Raw genomic sequence first — 9442 nt, forward strand, 5'->3', positions numbered from 1 at the left:
GTGTTTGCCTTGCACGCGGCCGACCCAGGTTCGAATCCCAGCATCCCATATGGTCCCCTGAGCACCGCCAGGAGTAATTCCTGAGTGCATGAGCCAGGAATGACCCCTGTTCATTGCCGGGTGTGACCCAAAAAGCAAAAAAAAAAAAAAAAATAACAAACACAAAGTTACTGATCCTTTGGTTTTTAACTTTGCATTGATTGGGAGTTAGGCTGGGGTGTGTGTGTGTGTGTGTGTGTGTGTATCTTGCTAAATAGAGGCTGAGAGTGTATGTATGTGTGTGTGTCTTGCTAAATGGAGGCTGAAAGGGTGTGTGTGTGTTTCTTGCTAAATGGAGGCTGACAGGGTGTGTGTGTTTCTTGCTAAATGGAGGCTGAGGGTGTGTGTGTGTGTGTGTGTGTGTGTGTGTGTGTGTGTGTGTGTGTGTGTGTGTCTTGCTAAATGCAGCGACCCATAGTTCACTCAAGCTTTCAAACTTTGGCTTTTTTTGGGGGGTGTCACACTTGGTGACACTCAAAGGTTACTTCTGGCTCTGTACTCAGGAATTAATCCTGGCAGTGCCCACGGGACCATATGAGATGCCGGATATTGAATCCACATCCAGTCACATGCAAGGTAAATGCCCTACCTGCTGAACTATTGCTCTGGCCCCACTTTGGCCATTTTTAAGCAGCACTCAGCCTCTTTGAGAGGACATTGAATAAATCTTTCAAAATGTATTCTGTGTATGTATGCGTGTGTGTGCGTTGTGCCAAATAGAACCTTGAGTTTCGTACATGGAAAGAATGTTCTACCACTGAGCCCTCAAAAATATTTTTCTGGGGCTGGAGCAGTAGCACAGTGGATAGGGCATTTGCCTTACATGTGGCCAACCCGGGTTCGATTCCCAGCATCCCATATGGTCTCCAGCACTGCCAGGTGTGATTCCTGAGTGCAGAGCCAGGAGTAACCCCTGTGCATCACCAGGTGTGACCCAAAAAGCAAAAAAAAAAAAAAAAAATTAATTTAATTAAATTTAGAAATATGTGTATATTTCTGAGATCCAGACAGTGCAGTAATTGAGGTACCTGTCTTTCATATAGATGCAAGTTTCAATTACTAGCACCACATAAAGTTCCCCAAAGAACTTTCATCCGGGGGCTGGAGCGATAGCACAGCGGGTAGGGCGTTTGCCTTGCACGCGGTCGACCCGGGTTCGATCCCCAGCATCCCATATGGTCCCCTGAGCACCGCCAGGAGTAACTCCTGAGTGCAAAGCCAGGAGTAACCCCTGTGCATCGCCGGGTGAGACCCAAAAAGCAAAAAAAAAAAAAGAACTTTCATCGGTCACTCCTGAGTACAGAGCCAAGAATAGCTCCTGAGCACTGCTAGGTAAGGCCCAAAATCTCCAATACATTTTAGGCATCAACTACAAAGATTCATTTTATTTTCTCTATATTTCATGTACATAAATCATATCTATAATTTAGAACAAATTTAAGTGATTATTGCCAACTTTAAAATGGCAAATTCTTTAGAACTTGTCTATTGATGGAAAAGGAATGCTGAAGTTCACAAAGTAGGTTTTGTGACAAAAACAAAAACAAAATGATTATAGTTACTATTAAGGATTGCAAAGGAAGATCACTTTTAAATAACAACTAGATGTCTCAGGAGAGCCTTAAGGTAATTAATTTATCCCAGGTTACCAATGGTCCAGAGGCAAAACTAAAACTAATGAGAAATGACATAATCCTCATCCTGGCAGATAAATTCTGCAAACATTAAGCTAACCAGGGCCAGAGTGATAGCACAGTGGGTAGGGCCTTTGCCTTGCATCCAGCCAACCTGGTTTTTCTATCCCCAGCATCCCATATGGTCCATTTATGCACCACCAGAAGTAATTCCTGAGTGCAGAGCTAGGGGTAATCCCTTAGCATTGCCAGGTGTGACTTTAAAAAAAAGAAAGGTAAACTAACCTAATTTAATAAGTTTTCAAATAGATCTTTGAGATCTGTTTGTTTTGCTTTTTGCTTTGAGTTGCTATTTTCTGTTTGTTTATTTGGGTGTTTTTGTTTTTGTTTTTGTTTTTGGGGCTACATGCAGCTGTGCTCAGGGCTTACACCTGGCTCTGCATTCAGGGATCACTCCGGGTGGGCTTGGGGGACAATATGTGGTGCTGGGGATCCAAATACCTACCATAGTATTCTCACTCTGGTCTCACAGAGTTGATATATTTTACCTGAAGTGATTGATGCCAGATTCCCCCAGGTACATTTTGTTTGTGATCTTTTGTGATACTGATGATCTAATCCCAGGCCTCACACATGTGTAGTATGTGCTATACCACTGAGCCTCATCCCTGGCCCAAGTCTTTATTAGTAAGAAAATAAGGCTGATGGGGCTGGAGTAATAGTACAGCAGGTAGGGCATTTGTCTTGCACGCAGCCAACCTAGGTGCAATCTGCAGCATCCCAGGTGGTTTCCTGGGATTCCTGAGTGCAGAGCCAGGAGTAGCCTCTGAGCTACTTCCAGGCATGATCTCAAAACCAAAGTAATAATAATAATTATAATAATGTAATTATAAAACTATTATAATTTATTATAATGTTATTTTATACTAAGCTAACCTAATTTAGTAAGTTTTCAAATAGATCCTTGAGATTTGTTATGTTTTTATTTTCAGTTGATTTTTTTAGTTGATATTTTATTATAAGGCTGAAGACAAACTTATATGAAATATGCAAGCATTTTTACTCATTATCTTGTAGATTTGGTAATCAGTACTGGAAAAGGGGAACTATAGGATTACCTTGGTTTGCCCTTCCTCTTCCTGGCTGCAGGGAGCTTGGGTTTATTGATTGTTCCCCCAACCTGTCAATTACCTTTATCTCCTAATCAGACTCTGTTAACTTGTAAATATTGCTCTCCTCTTCTCCTTAAGTCCTTTGCATAGTTAATTCAGAGCAATGTTCTTTTTGTATGGACACAGGAAGACAGTTAATGCTATGCTTTTGTAACTGGGGAGTTAATTAACTCCAAATAATATTCACTCCTGGGCATCTGTTCTCTCAAGCCTCAGTTACCCTTAGTTCCTAGTACCCCAAAAGCAGGGTCCCGACAAGGGACTGGATGGATCCAGGGCAAGCAGTGAGCTACCCTGGCATCAAAATGGGCCAGGCCAAAGTGCCATAATACTTAACTATAAGTTAAGAGCATGGTCATGGACAAATTCTGTCATGATCCAAAAAGTAACATATAGGGGCTGGAGCAATAGCACAGCAGGTAGGGCGTTTGCCTTGCATGCAGCCGACCCGGGTTTGATTCCCAGCATCCCATATGTTCCCCTGAGCACCACCAGGAGTAATTCCTGAGTGCAGAGCCAGGAGTAGCCCCTGTGCATTGCCGGCTGTGACCCAAAAAGAAAAAAAAAAGAAAAAAATTTAAAAAGTAACATATAGATTAGGACCCTACTAGGGTTAGGAAAGATTAATCTGGCCTGAGCACTGTAGTCTGAGATCTATAGCAAGATGTCCCCAGGAGAGCCACCCTACAAGCTCAATGTATCTCTTACTGTGTCCATACAAAATAATATTAAGAAGTAGAATTAAGATGTTAATTAAGATGTTGGGGTCTAGAGCGATAGCACAGCGGGTAGGGCATTTGCCTTGCATGCGGCCGACCCAGGTTCTAATCCCAGCACCCCATATGGTCCCCTGAGCACCACCAGGGGTAATTCCTGAGTGAAGAGCCAGGAGTAACCCCTGTGCGAACCAAAAACAAAACAAAACAAAAAAAAGATGTTAATTAAGCTATTGGACTAAGGAGAGGAGAAACACCCCTAGGTGGTATTTCCCTCCCTAGAGCCTGATGGGTGATCAGGAAGGGCTTTGGATATGTTGATTGTGCTACCAGCCAGGGTGTGGGAGGTGTGGTGTCTACCCCCAATGGGGAGAGACTAGAGAGAGACCAGGGCAGTAAGATGGAGTACAGAGAGGCAAGCAAGGGGGACAGAGGGAAAAGAATGTAGGGGAAGAATGCAGGAACAGGCACGTGGAGAGACAAGAGAAGAGGCTACGAGATGGAGGCGGAGAGATGAGCGGGAGAGAAGGAGGAGAAGGGAATGAGAGGCAGTGTGAGACTAGAATGAGGGGCTTAGGGAGACTGGAACAGGCGCGTGGGAAGAATGGAATAAAGGGCAGCTGATCACCAACCAGCCCAGCCCTCATTTCCTCCTTCATCTGCCCATGGCATTGGCCGTTCTGGGTGGGGAAGCGGCTCGAGACCACCTAATGCAGGAGAGAGAGAGAGAGAGAGAGAGAGAGAGAGAGAGAGAGAGAGAGAGAGAGAAAGTCACTGGGGCCTCTCCTAGCCACCCCGGAGATTACACATGGAACATAAATTGTTTCAAGCCTCTTGCCTAAGCTAAAGCTACAAACCCTAAGAAGTATGAAGACGGCAGAGAAAATCTCATGGACTGCACTTTCCCTTTGTGTAGGTAACCACTCTGGTTGGGGTCATGCAGTTCATGCAGCGGGTCATGAGGTCAGCCAGCTCCTTACAAGACAGAGTCACAGGCCTGCACCTGCTCTCATAGAATCAATCTTTCTCAATCAGAGTCTTGTCCTTCAGGGGGATCTTGCCATTGTAGCAGATTTCCCAGAGGGTAGTGCCAAAGCTTCACTTATCGGCAGCCACACTCAAGTTCTTGGAGTCTTCCACACACTTGGGAGCAATCCACGGGATCCGCTCTATGCACTCTTGCCTGGACAGCACCATGATGGGGATGCCAGAGTCCCTGAGCTTGATGAAGGGGCCGCACTCACTGTTAATGCCCTCCCGGGCCAGGAGGAGGTTCTTGGTGCACACGTTTCCGTGGACGAGGTCCTTGTCCTCCAAGTAACTCAGGGCACTGGCCAGCTGCTTGGCCACTTTGAATTTCCATGGCGTGGTAAGGACATCACTCTTCCGGTGCATAAGGAGGTCCAGAGGGCCCCCCTCCATGCACTCCTCCACCATATGTTCTCCAAGTCCTGGATGCAGATGCCATAGAGGTACACAATGTGCTTGTGGGAGACCTGGTGCATCATGCTGGCCACCTCGAAGAAGGCCAGAGAGATGTCCCTGTGGCTGGGGTCCAAGACTTTGAGGATCACTTTGATCCTCTTTTCCTTGGCCGTGCCCTCATCGTCCCGGTAGTCCACCAGCATCCCTGAGTAGATGTGCGTGCACATGCCTCAGCCCAGGTGCTCACCTTGAAATGTTATCTTTATTTATTTTCTCTTTTGCTTATTAGGGAGGGCCACACCCACCAAGTTCAGGGGCCATTTCCAGCTCAGGGCACAGGTGTCACTCCTAGCAGTGATTAGGGGATCACACATGCAGTATCAGGGAACAAACCCAAACATGCAAAGCATACACTTAATCCTACTGAGCTATCTCTCCAGTTCAAAACTGTTCCAGTGGTTGAAGAGCTAGTCAGTGGGCTAATATATGCTCTGTCTTTAAGAGGCTCAGCTAGATCCCGCATCACATGGTACTCCAAGTACTACCCAGGGAGTGACACCAGGAATATCATGCCAGGAACAGCCCCTATACATCACCAGGTGTGACCCAAAACAGAAATAAAATGTGTAAAAACTATTTCAGATCAAAGTAAGTTTAGATATCACTGATAAACTGGTCTTTTTTTTTTCTTTAGCTTTTTTGGGGGAAGACACACCAGTGATGCTCAGGACTTGCTCCTGCCTCTGTACTCAGGGATCACTCCTCACTCCTGGCAGGTTCAAGAGACCATGTGGGGTATTGGTGATCAAACCTGGATCAGCTGCATACAAGGCAAGCACCCTACCCACTGTACTATCGCTCTGTCCTCCTAAATTTTTTTCTCTTTCTAAACCATTTAATATATTATTGTGCTTTGTTAATACTGTATTCCTATTTTCTCTCTAGAGCCTCCCCTGGTATTTTATGAAAAATTCTATTAAAAGGGTTTTATTGGGGCAGAGAGAAAGTACAATGGATATGGCACTTGCCTTGCATGTGGCTGACCCAGGTTCGATCCCTGGTATCCCATATGATCCCCCAATCACCGCTGGGAGTGATCCCTGAGTGCAGAGCCAGGAGTTACCCTGAGAATTGCCGGTTGTGGTCCAAAAACAGAAAGGAAAAACAAAACAAAAGGGTTTTGTTAGTGGTCGGGAGCTATGATGTAGTGGGTAGGACATGTCCCTGGCATGCAGCCATCCCAAATTTGATCTTTGGTACCACATGTGGTCATGAGCCCCATCAAGAGTAGAACCTGAGTCAGAGCCAGGGGTAAGATCTGAGCACCATCAGGTATGGTCCCAAAACCAACATTAATTAAATTAACGGGTTTGTTAAGGGCCTTGAGCTGTACAGCGGGTAGGGCAGGGCACTTACATTGCATGTGGCTGACTGGGTTCAATCTCCAGCACCACATATGGTCCCCCAAGTTACACCAGGAATGATCCCTGAGTAGAGTCAGGAGTAAGTCCTGAGCACCTCGACCCCCCAAAAAGAGGGTTTTGTTAAGTTAGCATGTCCTTTTTATTTTATTATTTATTTGTGAGTTTTATGTTTTGTTTTGTTTGGACCACATCCCGCAATGCTCAGGGGTGACTCCTAGCTCTGTACCCAGGGATCACTCCTAGAAGGGCTTGAGGGAATCATATAAGTTGTCAGGGATCAAACCTGGTTTGGCAGCATGCAAAGCAAGTGCCCTACCTGCCTTATTATAACTTCAGTCCCCTCTTTGTTTTTTGGGCCACACCTGGCAGTTCTCAGGACTGACTCTTAGCTCTGCACTCAGGGATCAGTCCTTGGTGGGCTTTGGGAAACAAGCGTGCCAGGGGCCGAACACGGGTTGGCCACCTGCATGGTAAGTACCCTACTCCCTATACTATCTTTTGGGTCCTGCATGCTCCATTTTACAAAAAACAAAACTAAGGTTTGAAGACATGGATGAGGACAGGAATGTGGTAGAGCACTTGCCTATCATGTAAGGCCCTGGGTTCAATCCCTAGCAAACACATAGGCTTAAGACATAAAAGACATGGATAGAGCCAGAGAGTTAGCACAGTGGTTAAGGCACTTCTTACATGCTGTCAACCCTGGTTTGAGCTACATCACCACATATACTCCCCAAGTACCACTCGGAGTTATCTCTGAGCATGGAGCCAGGAGAAAATCCTGAGCACCGCTAGGTGTGGCTCCAAAACAAAATAGAATGGAAAACACTTAAGTGCAAATAATGTACTTGCAAGTGCATAAAAAACCTGATTTTGGGGATTAGAGAGCTAAACACTTGTATTCAGGAGGCCCTGCAACTTCATGGTCTTCTAAGCACCAGGAGGAGTGACCCCAGGCCCCACAAGCACAGAACTGGGAATAGTTTCTGAGTACTGCTAGGTATGGCCCCAAACAACAACAAAACCTTGAATTTGATTTTAATGAGTGTGCAATTTTATGTGATTTTATGTGATTATGACTATATGATTTTAGTGAGTATCCTCTAAGATAACACTAATGTAAGATAACACTAACGTAACATTAACCAAGAAAATGTGGCAGTACACAGCCATGTTTATATATAATAAGACTGTGCCTTGCTGTCTTCACCAGGGTTCCTCAGAACAGGGCAGGTTGAATTTCCCTCCCCACCCCAAGCAGAGCCCCAGCAGCAGAAGACCTCCGGAACCCAGCCACAGCCATGCTTAAGGCCCCTCTCCACACATTGTGACAAGCCTTATGCATGAAGGAACCAGCAGAAGAACCCAGGTGTGCGGGACCTAGGGAAGAGATCTCCAAGCCTGTTGGGATCGGGACTGGGTCTCTTCCACCTGGATCCCCCTTTCCTAGTAGCTTGGCAGCCATACCCAGAAATGCCCCTGGCGCCATGTAATCCAATCAGTGGCCAAGATGCAGAGACTATAAAACGAAGCTCCCAGAAGTGCACAGCTGCTCGACCTCTTATAGCCTAGTTCTCCCTCTCAGGGAACCTGGCAAGGTACCGAGAGCATCCTGCTGGCACAGCAGAGCCTGGAAAGCTCTCTGTGGTATATTCGATATGCCAAATACAGTAACAATGATGGGTCTCATTCTCCTTACCCTGAAAGAGCCTCCAATACGGCACTGCTGGGAAGAATGAGTAAAGAGAGGCTACTAAAATTTCAGGGCTAGCATCCAGAATTCTTTTCGCAACCAAAGGGAATAGGGATAGTGATCTTGAAGGTCATTCCTCCATACCACCATAACAACATGAAGAAACAGAGTAAATTCCCACCACAAGGAGAGGATGAGGAACGGAGTACTGAAGCCTCAATAGGCATTTCCTACAAACCTGAGATTTCTGATAAGGAACTCAGAAATGCTGAAGATGTTCAATGAACTCAATGTAAAGATGGAACAGGTATCCATGAAATTAAAGGAGGACCTGAAAGAAACAATGGAACAGACAACCCAGAAAATACAGGAAGAAAAGAGAGCAGAAATAAAAAAAGCTACAAAAAGAAATGTCACGAATAAAGGATTCGGTAGACGAAATGAAAAACTCAGTGTGTGCCCTCAACAATAGAACGGCTACAGCAGAAGACAGAATCAGTGAGCTTGAAGATGAGCTGCAGGAAGCCTACAGGCAACAGCAAACAATGGGAAGAGACTTCAAAATAGCTCTAGGGCAAATCAGAGACCTAGGTGATGATTTCAAGAGGAACAACATTAGAATTGTCAGAGTACCAGAAGGACAGGGAAGAAATCCCAATGAAAAAACTACAGTCAAAGAAATCATTGCTGAAAAGTTCCCAGAGCTGGAAAATGCAGGCATCCAGATTCAAGGAGCCAAAAGGGTGCCAACTAAAAGAGACGCTAACAAAAAAACTCCAAGACATATCATAGTTAGAATGATGGACGTCATTGATAGAGACACAATACTGCAAGCAAAGAAGGAAATCACATACAAAGGAGCACCCCTTATATTTACAGCAAACCTATCAGAGGAAACCCTCCAAGCCCAAAGGCAATGGTGGAATATAGTAAAAAAAAAAAAAAAAAAAAACTCAATGAAATGAACGCTTCACCAAGAATACTTTATCTGGATAAACTCTCATTCAAACTCAAAGGAATGATACAGTATTTTGTGGATAAACAACAGCTCAGGAACTTCATAAACTCCAAACCAAACCTAAAAGAAGGACTAAAGGGGCTATTGTAAAACAAGAAAAATCCCTACAAGCACAACAAACCCTTACAGAAAATGGCACAAAACCCCATAACAATAATCTCTCTCAATGTCAATGATCTAAATTCACCAATTAAGAGACACAGAGTGGCAAAATGAATTCAGAGACTGAGCCCAACACTCAACTCCATACAAAAAACAGTTCTGAACAGCCAGAACAAACACAGACTCAAAGTCAAAGGATGGAAAACAATCCTGCAAGCA

Source organism: Sorex araneus, chromosome 2 (genome assembly GCF_027595985.1).
Source record: "Sorex araneus isolate mSorAra2 chromosome 2, mSorAra2.pri, whole genome shotgun sequence".
In the NCBI taxonomy this organism is placed as follows: Eukaryota; Metazoa; Chordata; class Mammalia; order Eulipotyphla; family Soricidae; genus Sorex; species Sorex araneus.